Consider the following 17,683-nt stretch of genomic DNA (forward strand, 5'->3'; position numbering starts at 1 on the left):
AACAATTTATTTCTAGGCTTCATTGAATCTAGAATCTCATTTTTGTATTTCATTCACTAGTTGAATGGTTGACCATACCTCTTCATCTTGGGCATTTCTTTTCTGGGTTCTTTCATCAGTCCTCCAAAAGAAGTCATTCTCTCCTTATTTTTCATGTTTCATCATTCCCAAGCCTGTATTCAGGATGTCCATCTGTTATCCTTAATTTTTACTGTGTGAATGGTTCACCTAATTTCATTAATGATAGTCCCTTATGCTTTTTCATGCCTAGAGGTTATTAATATAATATATCCTATTGATGTTTGTAAATGGCAATCTTTATTTTGACCTGTGAGTCCCCAACAACTTTGATTCTTTGAAGATAGTGATATTCCAATGGTTTCAACCATGTCATATCAGTCAGAAAACTTAAAAAAAAAACCCAAGGGTTTTTGTTTGTTTTTGCTGGAGAGTACATCGGGAATATTGAAAATACAATCCCTCACAGTTAATCCAGCCTGCTCTCTTTCTGTTGTTCATCTTTCTGCAATGTATGTCATGGAAGCATCATAGAGAAGTGAAAGAGGTACTGGTTTGGGAGTTAATAGGACTTTAATTTGAATTCTACCTGATCCTGTGACTATAAATAAATAAGTTGACCCCTCTGGGATTATATTACCTACAATGACTTTTTTACAGAGTTGTAGTGGAGGGTAAATTAAATGTTAGTTAATTAGTTTACAAAAATTAAAGCAATATATAGACACTATATTATCATTATCGTTTATCAACTAGATTTATTGGCCTCCCAACTGCATATAATAGAGTAGACAACAGACATTTTTATCCACACATTGGTTTGGTTTGGTTTTCTGTATGGATTGTCTGTAAGACCAGAAAGCATCATAAACATTGCCTAGCTATCAATAGGTCTCTCTCTACAACTCTGTCTACCATTTTTATACAATGGAATTTTTAATAGTACCTGATTCTATCTCTCCTTCCCCATTTAGAATTAACCAGTCCTTAATATTCATCTCCACCATATTGCTGAGTCATCACTGGACCGTTTTTCCTGGTTCATACCAGGTTCATGCTAATAATACATGTTCATGCTACCAGAATTTCTACCTTAGAGTTCTAAGTAGTGTCCAGTTCCCTAGTTTTAAAAGTTCCAACAACATTCATAGTATGACATAATCCAGATTTTGGAACTGCTGGAACCCTATAGGTATCTAGACAGACAAGAATCGATACCAGAGAGATAGAGAGAATCAAGGAGTTTTTAGTTACCACTATAAAATGTTTCAGAGAGGTAAAAAAAAAAGATCAGGACCAAAAAAAAAAAAAGGATTTGACAAACAGGCAGTCATAGATTCTCTTGGATTAAGGGGCTTCTACATGGTGATAAGGACAAAAAATAAAAGCTAAATGTTGAGGATGGTGAACTATTTAACTAAAGATAACATTTATTTTTTTATAATAATAAAGTTGTTCTGGATATTTCCTTCTGAAAATGTGAATTTTCTTTGAGTTCATACATAAGACTAGAAAGCACAACTTGATTATTTATCTCCATTCTACCACTGATTTGCTTTGTGGTTTTGCACTAATCCCTCAAATTCCATATGTCACAACTGCGTAAGGCAAGTTACAGTTAAACTGAAGTTCCAAATTAGACTTCAGTGTCATATAGAAGAAATGATTAATGTTATAGAGATGCTTCATAAACACTGACTGTTTTGCTAAGGCAAAAGTTGTAGACTAAAAACAAACCATCTGCCATCTCTAGTCAATGGATATTGAATTATGTTTGTTTGACTGAATTTGGACCAGAGCAATTGATGAGTTTATTTGATAAGAACTTTTGCATTGCAATCATGATTAATGAAGGTGCAGACTAATTCTTTGGTAGGGAAGTCACATCCTGAGAATTACAAATAAAATCCTGTGGTTGCATTCATTATTTAAGTTCTTAGTCATTTTTAGTATTATCACTAAGTTCCTTGGGATCAGATGATGTCAGTGTTCCACAGAGGTCATGTCAGATGCCTTGCTTAGCTGACTTAGCAACACAAGACAAGATTTGGTGGTTTCCCAGCAGCAGACATCTGTTGTGTCTTGCAACCTTGCATGTTTTAGTAGTAAAACACTAAGCATTTGATCTCCTAGGCTTTTCCTTTGCCTTTTGATTTAAAATCAAAACAAACAAAAAAAAAACCAAACAAATCCTTGATAGGTTAGAAAAAGTGGTTACTTTTTAAGGGTGGCATTTTTGTTTAAGCAACACTAATCCTCTTCTGTTCTTCTCAAAAGGGAAGTGATGCCAACTAGAGAGTATGAGGCAAGTTATACTCACAGATGCTAATCAGCTGACATTTGCTTTCCTTCCCTATATGAAATTTCGACCACAGGGAATATAAATGACAAATCCCTTGCAACATAAAAATCCAGCACCCCTACCCTTGAATAATGAGAGGCATTCTCCCAAGTGGTCATAAAGTGATGGGCAGAGACATTTTTTTAATCTTGCTATTGCTTATTGCCAGAAACTATAACCACCTAGCTTTTGTATACTTATGACAAATCTAAGTATCTCATATAATCAAATGGAAGCTAATGAAGCAACACAGTTTTGGTGAATTAAAATCTGAGAGCCTGTAAAGCTGCAGACTATCCACTTATCTATGTTACCAAAACAGGCAGTAAGACAGATTTACATCGAAACCACTGTCTACTGAAAAATGAGGAAGTATTAAAAGGAAAAATTTAGCCTACTGATTGCCTGGTAATGAGACAGACTGTAACAATGCTTTAGCTGTAAATTAATTAACAGTCTAAATGCTTAAGGCCCTTGCATTAACCAGATTCTGTTGTTCCATAAATACTGTGCTATCTGCATTTTGTGAGAAAGAAAAAAATTCAACTACCATAATTTTAAAAGTGCAAATGCAAGACAAGAATCAAGATACTATTATCTTCATTTTAGAGGGATTTTCTAAGCAGAACACTTTCTGTTCAAAGTTTTTTTCAAAAATGAGATAGAAGGGCAGCTAGGTGGTTCAGTGGATAGAGCACCTGCCCTGGAGTCAGGAGTACCTGAGTTCAAATCTGACCTCAGACACTTAATAATTACTTAGCTGTGTGGCCTTGGGCAAGTTACTTAACCCTGTTTGCCCTGCAAAAACCTAAAAAAAAATGAGATAGAAGTGATTTCAAGGAGTTTCCAGTCTAGTCACCTTTGACCCAAACAGGAGCCATTCATAGATTTAAAGTTGTACTTTTATGGATGTCTTCCTAATTTTAAGGTAATCTTCATAGCTGATAAGAAAATCCTACATGTCTTATCAAGTTAGCTGATCTTGAGGATTTTTATTTCCAAAAGATTTTAACTTTCAATCTAAACCCCTAGAGAATTCATCTGTAGCAAGAGAAATAGTAACTATGCTGTGATTTTAAGACCTCTTACATATGACATTAAAAAATATATATCTATATCTAAAAAATATATATCTATATCTAAAAAATATATATCTATAATGTATACCATGGAAACAATTGTAAAGACTAACAGACTGCCTTCTGGGGGGGGGGGTGCAAGATTAGGAGGAAAACTGTAAAATTCAAAATAAATGTAATCTCTCTCTGTGTGTGTGTGTGTGTGTGTGTGTGTGTGTGTGTGTATAAAATCGTTAAGAATTCAGAAGCATCTAAAAGTCACCCCCAAGTTCAAAAGTCATTGATAACAAATATATTAATCACTTCAGAAACCTTAGTATGAGTAAGAAGGTTCATCCCATTCCTCTAAACTTTATACTACATCATTTTATCCAAAGCATTTTTCTACAACTTACTTGCAAGGAAGTTATAAGAAATGAAATTAAAGACAAGGCAGGATTGAAGGCAGGACCAAACCATGGTCAGATAAACTGGAGACTTAATTTTGAAACTACTACCCTATATAGGAGGACATACTAGTTTCAATTAGAAATCTAATACAACAGACCTTTACTAATACAACAGCCTACGTTTTTCCCCTCTTCTGGCAGGATCACATACTTACATATACACATAATAAATACATATGAATATTTGTATATATACCATATAATATATTAAGAATAAATATATATTTAAACACCCAGTAAACAATATTTTCCTTGATAGTGTTATACTAATCAGATATCTTATTTTACTAGTTTTATTGCTCTAAACAAGTAATCGAACCTGTCTGCCTCAGTTTCCTCAACTGTAAAGTGGTGATAATAAAAACACCTAGCTCCAAGGATTGTAATGAGAATCAAATATGATAATGTCATAGTTTAGAAAATAGGATATTTTTCAGTCACTTAGTTTTTCCTATTTAAATAAGATAAACTCTTGTTGAATGAATATACATTCATTTTAAAAGTTCTGCTATGAGGGCTGAGCCAAGATGGCAACAAGAGAGGATCCTGTCTTAGGTGCTCTCTCATAAAATTTCTAAACTAATGACTCTAACTAAATTTTCAAGATACAGAACCCACAGAGGGACCCAATGAGCCAGTTCTCCTACTCAAGGTAACCTGGGAAAGAGCAAAAAGGCTCTGCTTCCCGGGGTTGGAGGGACAGCCTGCCAGAGGGGCGGCCCACCAGACGAAAGAACTCCAGCCTCCTGGAGGCAGCCCTAGGGCACTGGGAGCCATGGCTCACAGCAGCAGGGGAGTTTCCTGACCTAAGCTCCGGGGAGCACTGGGCACAAGCTGGGGAACAGTGGGGGGACCTCTGCCAGAGCGAGCACTTAAAGCTCAGCCCTCAGGGCACACAGCAGGCAGCATGGCCAGGGCAGCCCGATCCTGGAAACAGAAGCAGGCGGGGCTGGTAAGCAGGAGCCCCCAGGGCATGAGCCCATTAAACCTAGGGAGGGGAGTGAAGAGAGAGACTACCCAGCTCTGCCCCTGGAACAGGACTCTGGGGATCTGATCACATTCAGATCCTGATCTCAGTCTAGTCCCCCCACATAGAACAGTAGCCCCACCCCCACCTCAGCCTCGTGGCAGAGGGGGGCACATATGGTCATTCACAGACCAGAAGGGAGGACAGAGCCTCACACACTGAGATCTTTATGGGAGTGTCCCATAAGTTCAGGAAGCACCCCCAAAAACAGTCTAAGGCTGGGAAAATGAGCAAGCAGAGAAACAAGAGGAACACCATTGAGAAATATTTTGCCTGTGAGCCCAAGAAGGATCAAAACACTTAGTCTGAAGATGAGGAAGCACAAGCTCCTACAACTAAAGACTCCAAGAAAAACAGAAATTGGGATCAGGCTATGACAGAGCTCAAAAAAGACTTTGAAAATCAAATGAGGGAGTTAGAAGAAAAACTAGGAAAAGAAAGGAGAGAGATGCAGGAAAAATATGAAAATGAAGTCAGCAGCTTAGTCAAGGAGATCCAAAAAAATGCTGAAAAAAATAGCATGCTAAAAACCAGCTTAGGTGAAATGGATAAAACAGTTCAAAAAAGTATTGAGGAGAAGAATTCTTTAAAAAGCAGAATTGGCCAGATGGAAAAAAAAGATAAGAAAGCTCTCTGAGGAAAACAAATCCTTCAGACAAAGAATAGAACTCAAGGAGATTGATGAATTTACCAGAAATCAGAACTCAATACTTCAAACCCAAAAGAATGAAAAATTAGAAGAAAATGTGAAACATCTCATTGAAAAAACAACTGATATGGAAAACAGATTTAGGAAAGATAATTTAAAAATTATTGGAATACCTGAAAGTCATGACTAGGAAAAGAGCCTTGACATCATTTTCAAAGAATTACTACAGAAAAATTGCCCTGATATCCTAGAAGCAGAGGACAAAAATAGAAATGGAGAGAATCCACAGATCCCCAAGAAAGAGATCCCCCAAAAAACCAACCCCCAGGAATATTATAGCCAAGTTCCAGAACTCCCATGTCAAAGAGAAAATATTACAAGCAGCCAGAAGGACACCATTCAAATACTGTGGAGCTGCATTCAGGATCTCACAGGACTATATAATATACTAGAAAGCAAAAGAGCTTAGAATGCAACTGAGAATTAACTACCCAGCAAAAATGAGCATACTCTTCCAGGGGAAAAGATAAACCTTCAATGAAACAGGAGAATTTCAAATGTTCCTGTTGGAATGGCCAGAGCTGAACAGAAGGTTTGATCTTCAAATACAGGACTCAGGTGAAACATAGAGATTAGAGGAGAAGGGAAAATATGAGGGACTTAATGATGATGAAATGCATATATTCCTGTATAGAAAAATGACACTGATAATACTCATATGAACCTTCTCAATTAACAGAGCAGGTAGAAGGAGCTTTTATAGATGAAACACAGGAGAAAGCTGAATTTGAAGATAAAATATCGTGTCAAAATGGAGTCAATAGAAAAAAGGGAAATGTAATGGGAGAAAGAAAAAGAAGGGGAATAGGCCAAGATATTTCATATAATAAGATTTTTCTTTATTACAATGAGTTATTGCAATGATATGGAAGGGGGGAAGGCAAGGGGGAATGAGGGGATCTTCGCTGTCATCAGAGGTGGCTAGGAGAGGAAACAGCATATATACTCAATGGGGGTATAGACATCTGGAGTAAGAAGGAGAGAGGGCAGGGGACAGGGGGCAGGGGTGGGGATGTGAATGAAGGAGGAGAGGATGGACCATGGGGGGAGAGTGGTCAGATATAATGCATTTTATTTTTTATTTCTTTCAAGGGGCTGGGATTGGATGGCCTGTCTGGGACCATAGGCCAGGTGGATGCTGAGCCCAAGGGGTGGTATGGGGGCTCAGGGCCTCTTGGCCCCAGGGCCAGGGATCTGTCAGCTGCACCACTCAGCTACCCTACAGCAGAGTCAGTGAAAGGAGAGAGAAAATATAGTACATGGTAGTGGAGAAATAAGAAAGGAGGGAGTTGAGATCAGCAATGTCAACAGTGGAAAAATATGGAAGTAACTTTTGTGATGGACTTATCATAAAGAATGTGATCCACCCATGACAGAGTTGGTGGTGTTGGAACACAGACTGAAGCACATTTTTTATTATTATTATTGGGGAGGGGAGATGCAGGGCAAAAGGGGCTGGGTGGCCTGCAAGGGCTGGGTGGCCTGCCTGGGGCCTCATAGCAGGGTGATCGTTGGGTGTCTGAGGCCCAATTCGGACCCAGGTGCTCCTGGCTCAAGGACTACTTCTCTGTCTGCCACCCAGTCACCCCTACTATTATTACTATTTTATCTTATTTTAGGTCTTTTTTTTTCTTTTTTTGGTTTATGCAGGGCAGTGGCGTTGGGGGTGGCTTACATGTCACACAGCTGGGTGATTGTTGGGTGTACAGGGCCGGATATGGGGTCAGGTGCTCCTGGCTCCAGGGCTGGTGCTCCATTCACTGCACCACCTGGCCATACCCTACAATTATTACTATTATTTTTTTATTTTAATTTTAATTTTTTTCTCTCCCTTTTACTTTATCACTCAAGTGAGTCTATATTTTTTGGGGGAGGGGTATTTTGTTCACTCTTAAACAAGAATATTTTATTAATGTATAAAAAATTGTACAAAATGAGAATAAATAAATATTAAATAGAAAAAAAGGGGGGGTGGCTAGGTGGCATAGTGGATAAAGCACCGGCCTTGCAGTCAGGAGTACCTTAGTTCAAATCCGGTCTCAGACACTTAATAATTACCTAGCTGTGTGGCCTTGGGCAAGCCACTTAACCCCATTTGCCTTGCAAAAACCTAAAAAAAAAAAAAATAGTATGAATGAAATGTAAAATGTACAGCTTAGATAAAACTACTATCTATGTGACTTCAAAAGATATGTACCACTCCTCCTCCCCTTCATGGTCAAGTAAGAATGTTTATTGCACTTGCAAACCTTCAAAAAAAAATAAAAGTTCTGCTACATTCTAGAGCTTGATAAATCCAACATAATGTCATCTGCAAAAAAAGGTACATATGGAGCATGTACATATGTGTGTATGTGTTATTTAGAATGTCATCCTACATAAGGAAATCATCTTCTTTTGAACTCTGCCCTGGATATCTACCAGGATAGTAGCATACCCATTACGTAGTCATGTATATCTTCTTGTTTGAGGCCTCATTAGATATTAATGAGTATTACTGACTGTAGTTTGTATCTGCTATTTCATATTTTAAAGAATGTTTATCATTTTAGGATATGCAGAGGAAAACCTTACTGGAGGTGATCCTTTAAAATCACATTTCTCTCTACAAATAATTTCTGGGATAGCCAACAAAAACACATTGAATTCTTCTCTTTCCTTTGGTTTTCAAATGAAGGATTTTCTAGTCTCTCTACCACTCCTTTACCTGCTTCAATTCCTCCTTCAACCTCCCCCACCTAAGTACCTTTCCTTTGGGGTTACCTTCCATCTACTCTGTATGGTCTTGAACTCACATAGCTATTTACCTACTATCTTCCCAGTCAGAATATGAACTCCTTGAGGGCAGGGATAGTGTTATTGCTTTCTGTATATCAGTACTTAGTTTGTTGACACACTTAAAATAATTAATAAATTATTGTCTCACTTAATAACAGATTGTTATTGGCAAAAGCATGCCTGTTTACTCCTCATTCTTTCTTCAAGTAGAATCAGTGTATATAAAAGATATTTTCCTAAAGATTTTATATTCATGGAAAAGTAGGCTTGAGTCAGGATTTATTGATATTTTTTCAGTAACCTTTTTATAGTAAAAAACATCTGTGATCTATTTTTCCCTCATGCTTTTATAATCTTACCCTGTTTCAGGTATCCTGACAGTAAATCCTTAATTCCTTCAAAACTGCTTTATATAGCACAGTGTACATTTGGTTTAGTCAAACTCCTTCTCCTCTCTTTGCTTTTAGTGCCATTTTTACTTCTCTGAGTAGCAGATTGAGAATTATATTTTTAAAATAGAAATTCTGAATATCTATTGTCATTGATAGAGAAAAATAGGTTGTAAAAAAATCTAAACAGTTTTTTCCCATTCTTTTTCTCTTTCTTGTACTTCTAGCATCATCTTTAAGTGCTGTCCATGGGATGTGTGACTTAGTTGGGGCTTTCACAAAGCTTTTCAAAAATTCAGTTTTCCTTTTTGTTTGATAAGTTAATATTGTTCATAATTCTTCACCCTCCCCCTCTTAAGATTTTATGAACAACACTTGTTAACTGACATTGTTCTTGGTTGTCATATCTTTCTCCTTGACTAAGAGTGTAATTATTGCCGAGATAGGAAGCTTTTAGCTTCCTTATTGCAGCTATTGTTTTATATTATTTAAACCTCTGAAGAAAATGGTGAGAATTTGTTCTGTAATGTTTGTACTGTAATGCTGTTAAAAATGGTTCCCATTTTTTTTGATGTCAGTGATTTTATTTAATAGATATAGTTGGAATTATTTTAGTTAAATGTGCCATTTTCTTCTATTTTTAGTCTTCTAAGATGGTATTTATCTAATATTTGCTCTAACAGGTCAATAGTCTGACTAAACAAAGATTTAGCAATTACTCTTACATTTTGGTTGACTAGTCATTTTTTTGTGTTAAGATTTAGTTTTTTTTGTGATGTTATTTAATATCCCATTCAGTTCCACCATATTCTATTTTCAAATGTATTCATGACAAAAGGTTACAAGACAATGGTACCCTTGGTTCTACTCCCCAAATGAAATATTTGTAAAAATTTTTTTAAATTACTTATAAAATTTCAATAGCAAGTGTAAAATGGGTAGGAATGACCTCTGCCCTTAAAGAACAGTCTTTAGTATGTCTTCACCTCCCTGTGAAAACTGATGATTAAAGGCAAGTCAACAACATGGACTTCTCCTAGGAAACCTTGCCTCAGATTTAGGAATTTATTTCAAGGATTACAAATATGGAAATGGAAGAGAATAGGAAGAAGAAATGCAGATAGGGACAAAGAGAACCAGAGTTGAACAGTGAGAATCTGAGCTTAGAAATAGAGGTAAAAGGAGCTTACACTCTACTGGAATACAATGAAGAAAAAGGAAGATTAGAATTGTTGGGGCTAATGGTGAGGTTTTTTGAGTTGAGGTAGAAAGAAGGAGCAATGAGAATTCTAACACAGAGAACATTCTCTAAGAAGTGTGATGGATCTGTTGCCATGAGAACATCAATACCTGAGGAGTGGAGAGGAAGACATAATTGTTGGAAAAGCGCACATAAATAAGGGGCAAGTGGTACCAAAGACTCAATTTACCACCTGCATAATGTTGCCTGGGTCTGGTCCTGCCTGTTTCCCAGTAGACCAATATAATTGATAGTGATTTCAAAAGCAGTCTGAAGCTTCCAAAGAGCAATTTTAAATTTGAGAAGTTCTTTTTAAAAATCATATGACACTTTAGCTACCTTAAGTTTAATGTTACTAAGATCTGATTTTTCAGAGACTTCTTTGGAATTCTTTTTTTTTTTAATTACAAAAGAATTAGAGTCTTGTGGTGGAACTTTTTTAACTGAGAGAAAATTAGAACCAATGAAAGAAAGCAACTAAAAAGAGAGTCTGAAATTCTTTCTCTGAAAAGGATATAGCAAGAGAAGTCTGAGATCCATTCAAGATAGAAATTAAATTATACAGTGTCCTTTGATTGGATTATAATTGATAAACAGAATAAATGTTAGCCAAAATAAAAATTGTTTAACAAAAACACAAATTATTTGGTTCCTAAATGGATTCATATATTCTCAAAAAAATGTGACTTGATCATCTCTTGAATAAAGCATTGCAGTTATCTGAAAAAAACTCTTGTATCTTTAATTGGGGACCAAAAATTGTTGAAATACTGATAGATCATAAGAGAGCAGGTTTGCTCTAATATCCCTCAATGTCCAACATTCTACTTGTATCTTCTGGGTGCCCTATTACTTGGTCCTCTTCCCTGCCTTTCCCTCACTTCTGAAATTCCAAGGATTTTTAAGAAGAGAAAATAGTTAGCATCACCTTACTATGGTTATTGAGAAGAACTATCAGGTATGAGCATTGGACTAGAAAGAAAAAATGTCTCAGTTTTCAAAAACAAAACAAAAAAGAAGGTGAAAGGTAAATATTTTTGATTGAAGGCTGGTGAAATTGGCATTAATTCCTGGTCCAATTTTAAAACTAAAGAAAGTGTATTTGAGCATTTTGAGTGAAGTGAACATATATAGATTCTTCACAAAGAAACCATTCCAGATTAACCTCATTTCCTTTTCTGTAAGTTTATTTTATATATATATAAAATATAAAATAAACTTACAGAAAAGGAAATGAGGTTAATAAGTTTATTATATATATGTATATATATATATATATATATATGATCATATATTCAGGTAGCCAACTGTCAAGGATGGGATAATGTCATAGTTACAAAATTTGCAAATGACAGAAAGCTGAGATAGACTTTTAATATGTTGGTGCCATTGATTACTTATTGATGCTTACATGTTTAACTTGTACTAGACCTTCCTGGTCTCAATGGATCTCAATACTTCTAAATGTGAGAATAAGTGAACAAAGGGAAGCTACTAAGAATGAATTTATAATACTATTTTTAATTATCACATACACTATCAGTCTTTTAACTTATTTCTAAATTTTGGTAATCAAATTAGAATACTCTCAAAGGAAAAAGTGTTTGCTACTCATGGATTTTTCTGCCATTCCCCAGGGGATTAAAGAGTACCTTCCTTGGGGCAGTTAGGTGGCACAGTGCATACAGCACTGATCCTGGAGTCAGGAGGACCTGAGTTCAAATACGGCCTCTGACACTTAATAAGTGACCTTGGGCAAGTCACTTAATCCCATTGCCTTGCAAAAACAGCAAACAACAACAAAATAGGATGACATTTTACTTTACTGTCCTGCTATATAACCAATCTGAACATCTGTTCATGGACACATCCCTCTTAAGTCACTAAAAATATAGAAACAACTTAACTACATTGTGAGGAATCTGAAGAAAATATTCAGAATTGTAAATATTCAGAATTGTAAAAATTCAGAATTGTAAAAAAAATTTAATTTTCACCTATAAACTGACTGATCTTGATTTAAAACTAGTTAGGTTTTGGGTCTTTTGGTTTTTTTCCCCCAATTTCAACCCATTAAATCTACCTAGGAGGCAACATGGATAGCATGCTGGACCTGATTCAAGAAGACATGGCTTCAAATATGTACTCCCTCAAATATGTACTAGCTTTGTGAACCTGGGCAAATCATTTAGCTTCTATCGGCCTCAGTTTCCTATCTGTAAAATAGAGATAATAATAATGCCTACCTCCCAGGGTTGTTGTGAGGATAAAATGTAAAGTGTTTTTCATAATTTAAAGTGCCGTATAAATGCTGGCTTTATTATTGTTGTTATTGCTGTTAATGCTGTGGTTATTACCACTTCAGATCCAGGTCTTAGTAATAACAACTCCCCTTTTTTGCTGAACTCTTGTTCAACAATTACTTCTCTCTTCCTTCTCTGTTCTTCCAAATTCAAGTAAAAACTGCATCTTGCCAGAGTCCCATTCCTAGGTTCTTCAACATGCTGATGTCCCTTGGGTCCTCCCAGATAAGTCCACACATTCCTGGAACCCCTACCCTTGAATGATCTCTTTGAACTCACTGCCTACCCTCAGCCCTTTTTTTCTGGCAGATTCTTTTCTCTTTCCCTTCTCCCATTGGTCATAGTCTCTTTTAGTTCACATATCCAATGCTTCTAGTCTTTCCCCAAATATTATAATTGCCCTGGGCAAGTATGAGTTTAAAAGACAAAACAACTGATTACATTTTGCATTCAAATCACTTTTTCATAGTAGTTTCAGCCACATGGTGATGTGTTTATAATGCATATAAAACTGAGGGTACAGTTAGGATTACTTTGTCATAAACTCAATGTTAGCAGTGGAAATATCACATAGGTTAAAAGGACCTGGGACCAAGGATGATATACTGCCATATAATGACTAAGGGAGTGATAGGGCAAGAGGAGTACCTCAGCATTCATTGATTGTGACAGCCTGCCTTGAACAACTTCTTTTTTTATAATTCTGACCTAGCCTTCACTAATATTTTCAAAGGGGGGGGTTCCTATAAATTTACAGAAATGTTCCCTCTACATTTCCAACTAAATTTTCTATATTCTAGGCAATACAAATTTAAGGAAAAAATAAAAGGACATTGAAGTTGTTTTTTAATGACCATAACCATGATTTTCAACTACTTGGCTTTAATTTTACCACTGTAATATTATTTAATATTCCCTGCTGCTTCACAGTGTCACTCTGAACTGGAGAGAAAAACTCTCTCCTGAAACATCATTTGTATTCTGAAGTGCTGAAAATATATTAAAGAGCAATTAACTTATTTAAGAGGTAGAGATAATAATACTGTTCTCTTGCCTACCTCACAGCATTGTTGGGAAGATAAAATAAGTGAGGTAATATATATGAGTTACATTGAGCTTCTTAAGAAAAAAATCTCTGTGTAAATTCAAGGTATTATTGTAATTTTTCAGCAAGATTCAAATATCATTGCTGCATTTTGCTTTGAAGATCTGACAAAAGGAATTTGCTTTATGTAACAGTTATAAGAAGGCTTTTTTTTCAATTAGAAACATATTACAAATTGGGTTTGTGTTTGTGAAAAATGATATATAGTTCAATTAAGTCAGTCAAACATTGCCATCTGTGTATCAATTGTCAAATCTTTTACTTATTTTCATTAAAAATTTGCCTAATTTCTAAGAGTTCACATTAGTTCAATAGTCAATAATTTCAATACATATTTCTCAAGGGAAGAAGAAATCACTGACCTGTATAAATTACAAATCTGCCTTAACATTACCAAAAGTATTAGATTTACATAATAGAATTGAGACCCTGCTCTTTGCTTTTAGCATTAGAGCCAAAAGACTATGTTTCTATTTCCAGCCCTTTGAGTCTTAGCAAACACATGACTTGAATTGGCATAAAAGTTGTGTCAAGGACCTTTGAGGAGTCAGTCCCTCACCAAAGCAGAGAACCCCTCAAGGAAATAGTCTATAGGGTATTTAACTCCAATGAAACTCTTACAGTTGGTGGGGTACTGTTATGGTAGGTGGAGGGAAGAGGAATGATACGCAATAATTTTCTTGTAAAATCTATCATCATGTAATGGTATATGTTTATGGATGCTAAGTCACCAGCCTCACTTTTTCCTCTGCAGCCATCTGGGTCCAGTGGCCAAATATGAATCAGGATGGCTAGAAATGGTCTTGGATCTGAGGCGATCAGAATTAGGTGACTTACCCACGGTCACACAGTCTCTGAGACTAGAAATTCATATAGTAAACATAAGATCATCAAAGGATTGCTTAGTGGACAGATATCAAACAAGAAAAGGGGTATAGGACAGAAGCTCATTGATGCCTTCACTTTGGTTCTCTTTTCCTTGAATGTTGATCACAGAATATTGGAAGAACTGTCATAAGATAATTGAATTAGATAGAGAAGGGACTTTAGAAAAAAACTGAGCCCAACTCTCCCTTTGTAACAGATGAAAAAAACTCAGAGCAGATAAGTTGCTTACCAAAGGTCACACAGTAAAAGACAAAACATTTCCTTTGGCTCCAAATCAAGTGTTCTTTCCACTGTATGATGCTATTGACCAGAGTCAATCTGAGTCATGCCAGACAGTCTGGATCACATGTGTTTCCATGCAGAAAATAATAAGGGATACTGCTTTAATATCAGATGCAAGCTAGTACCACTTCTCTGCTCCAGGATCTGGTTCCCAAAAGAAGATCACAGGAAACCTAATATAAAATGGAGCTTGCTATGGTGCCTCCTCAAAGAATGGCAAATACAAGCAGAGTCGCATAGCCAGGTTGTTCTTCCCTTCCTGGAATCAGTTATTGAAGTAATCTAGAAATCTTTACTGAGGGCCTGCTATGTGCTAAAGAAACAAGGTTTGAACTATACAGTTTTGTTTTGTTTTTTAGGTTTTTGCAAGGCAAATAGTAGCTTGCCCAAGGCCACACAGCTAGGTAATTATTAAGTATCTGAGACCGGATTTGAACCCAGGTACTCCTGACTCCAGGGCCAGTGCTTTATCCACTGCGCCACCTAGCTGCCCCATGAACCATACAGTTTTAAAGGGTTTATAGCATAACTGGAGAGATGACATCCTTCCAAGAAGAAATGAGTAGGGGCACCTAGGTGGCTCAGTGAATAGAGCACTGGACCTGGAGTCAGGAGGACCTTAGTTCAAATCTGGCCTCAGACACTTACTAATTACTTAGCTGTGTGATCTTGGGCAAGTCACTTAACCCCATTGCCTTGCAAAAACCTGGAAGAAGAAGAGGAAGAAGAAAGGAAGAGAGGAAGAGAGGAAGGAAGGAAGGAAGGAAGGAAGGAAGGAAGGAAGGAAGGAAGGAAGGAAAGAAAGAAAGAAAGAAAGAAAGAAAGAAAGAAAGAAAGAAAGAAAGAAAGAAAGAAAGAAAGATTCTTTGAAAGGAGTAATCAATATGGCAATAAGTGCCAAATGAATGGTACAGATAATAGATACTAGTGTTTTAACAGGAACCTTCTGCTTTGAACAGAAAAGAATTAATCAGATGATAGAAACCCCATGTTCCACAAGAAGCCAGATGTTTAGGGGCTGATGGGACTTTGTGGCATCCCTCTCATAATCACACCATATTACAGTTCCAAGTGCTCTTTCTAAGCATCCAATGGGTCTCATCTGAATCTTGTTTCCTTCAGATTATCTCCAGATACAATTTTCTAAGGCCATTAGGAGTAAGAGTGAGCCATACTGAAGATTGCAAAGGATTTGTGCAGTTGCCCCATGATACCTTTCTGGACTGTATAGTATCCCCAGAGTGGGGAGAAAAAATCCTTTTATCCTGTCATCAGTATGTAGGAGGCCGTTATGTGTGCATCCATGTATACCTTTTGAATAATCTTTTCTTGTTTGGATAGAGGAGAAGAATCAGAAATCTTAGAAAATGGAAAATGCCCTCAGTCCCATTCCCTTCTGAAAGCCACCCCAGGTTGAAATGGAATGACAATCTGAGACCCTTCTATTATCAAAACCAGTCCCTGGGGACTATAGTTTACCTTAATTGGTAACATAAGTTATGTCACCTATGAGGATCTAATTATTTCTATCAAGTTTAACAGGCTGGAGAAAAATAATTCCTTAATCTTTTCATGTTTCAGTTCTGCTCCAGTGCAAATGTTCCTACTTTCCCTTACAACAACAGTTGCTCCTCTGAGTAGCTACCAATGGCATGTTTGTAATTGAGGTTAAGAATTCCATAATGACTTTGCATTAGGAAATTAAAAAACATCTGAGGAGGTACTGTTGATGTTTGGCATTCACTCTAATAGAATAATTCTATATTCTGAATCAAGGACTAATGAACTAATATTTTGACTACTATACATTTCACTTCTGTGCATAGTAATTTGATCCATAAATTTAAATGGATATTAGTATCTCTCCAATTATTTAGCATTAAAATCAGTCTGCCTTCACTTTTTCATTATCTTCTCATAAAAAAACACAGCAATAGGCCAATTTATATAAAACAATTTGCGTTTAATTGATTTAATAGTCATCTTTGCTTAGAATACTTAAAAGCAGAATGCTTAATTCAAACTAATTCATTTCTGCAGGCATTTATTAAATGCCTACTACATGCAAAGTGCTAAAGCTTCAAGGAGGAAAGAGCTGTATAATCCTTCCCTCAAGGAGTTTATGCTCTAATAAGAGAATATATGTGCTCTGATAAATATGATACAAAGTAGAGTGGGAATAAGGATAAAAGAGTGAGAAAAATGTGCCTTGTAAAAAACCTGAGGAGAAATTTTTAGTTTTGTGGAACAGGCAGAAGGTAACATCTGAGTTAACTTAAAGGAAGAAAAGCATTTCATTAGAGGATAAACTTGAATCCCCTCCCTGCCCCATATAGATCGATCATTAAGTTATTAATGGTAACATTTTTAATGACCAATAGTCAAATTTCTTCTGGCCATTGAGTAAAGGTGAAAAAATTCCATAATATTAAAATTTTTAAGTAAGCATTCAAAAACAAACAAATAATGGTAATATGAACATCATAATGTCAACTCAGATAACCTGTGTTCCAGCCCCATCTCAATCAAGAGTTACCTTGATCAAGTCACAGCATTTCTAGACCTTAGTCTATTTAGCCAAAAATGAAGACATTGATCTTTCAAGTACTTCCAGATCTAAATAAATGATCCTATAATAGTCACCAGGGATCTTGCAAAAAGATAAAAAAAAATTAGGGAAAATACAATGCAATATCTTATTACTAGCAAATTTCAGAGAACAGACAGTAAACTGAAATGAGTTCTGTGAAAGAACATAGAATTATGGACTTTGAACTAGTCTAATCCCCTCATTTTGCTGAAGAGGCTAAAGGTTAATCAATGGGATCAAGGTTATATGGGCATTAAGTAGCAGAAATCAAGTTAATATTCTTGTGGCTCTGATTCTAAACCTAGCATTCTTTTATCTATACCTCATAGCCTGGGCCAGAGTAGTTGAAAATTTCATGGGAGAGGTGAGATTTTAAGTGGGACTTAAACAATGAGTTTAATTTGAGTAGGCCAAAAGGGGCAGTGGTACACTGGGGTCAGCTCAGACTACCATTGAAAGCATTTATACCTTAAAAATCAGATGTT

General features: G+C 36.2%; 1 protein-coding gene across 1 annotated transcript in view; it reads left to right on the forward strand.

The window, feature by feature from the left end:
* The window catches only part of PACRG (parkin coregulated), a 569,883-nt gene that overhangs the window by 505,785 nt on the left and 46,415 nt on the right, over nucleotides 1–17,683 (forward strand). The window lies entirely within an intron of this gene.

This window comes from Macrotis lagotis, chromosome 5, assembly GCF_037893015.1.
Source record: "Macrotis lagotis isolate mMagLag1 chromosome 5, bilby.v1.9.chrom.fasta, whole genome shotgun sequence".
Lineage (NCBI taxonomy): Eukaryota > Metazoa > Chordata > Mammalia > Peramelemorphia > Peramelidae > Macrotis > Macrotis lagotis.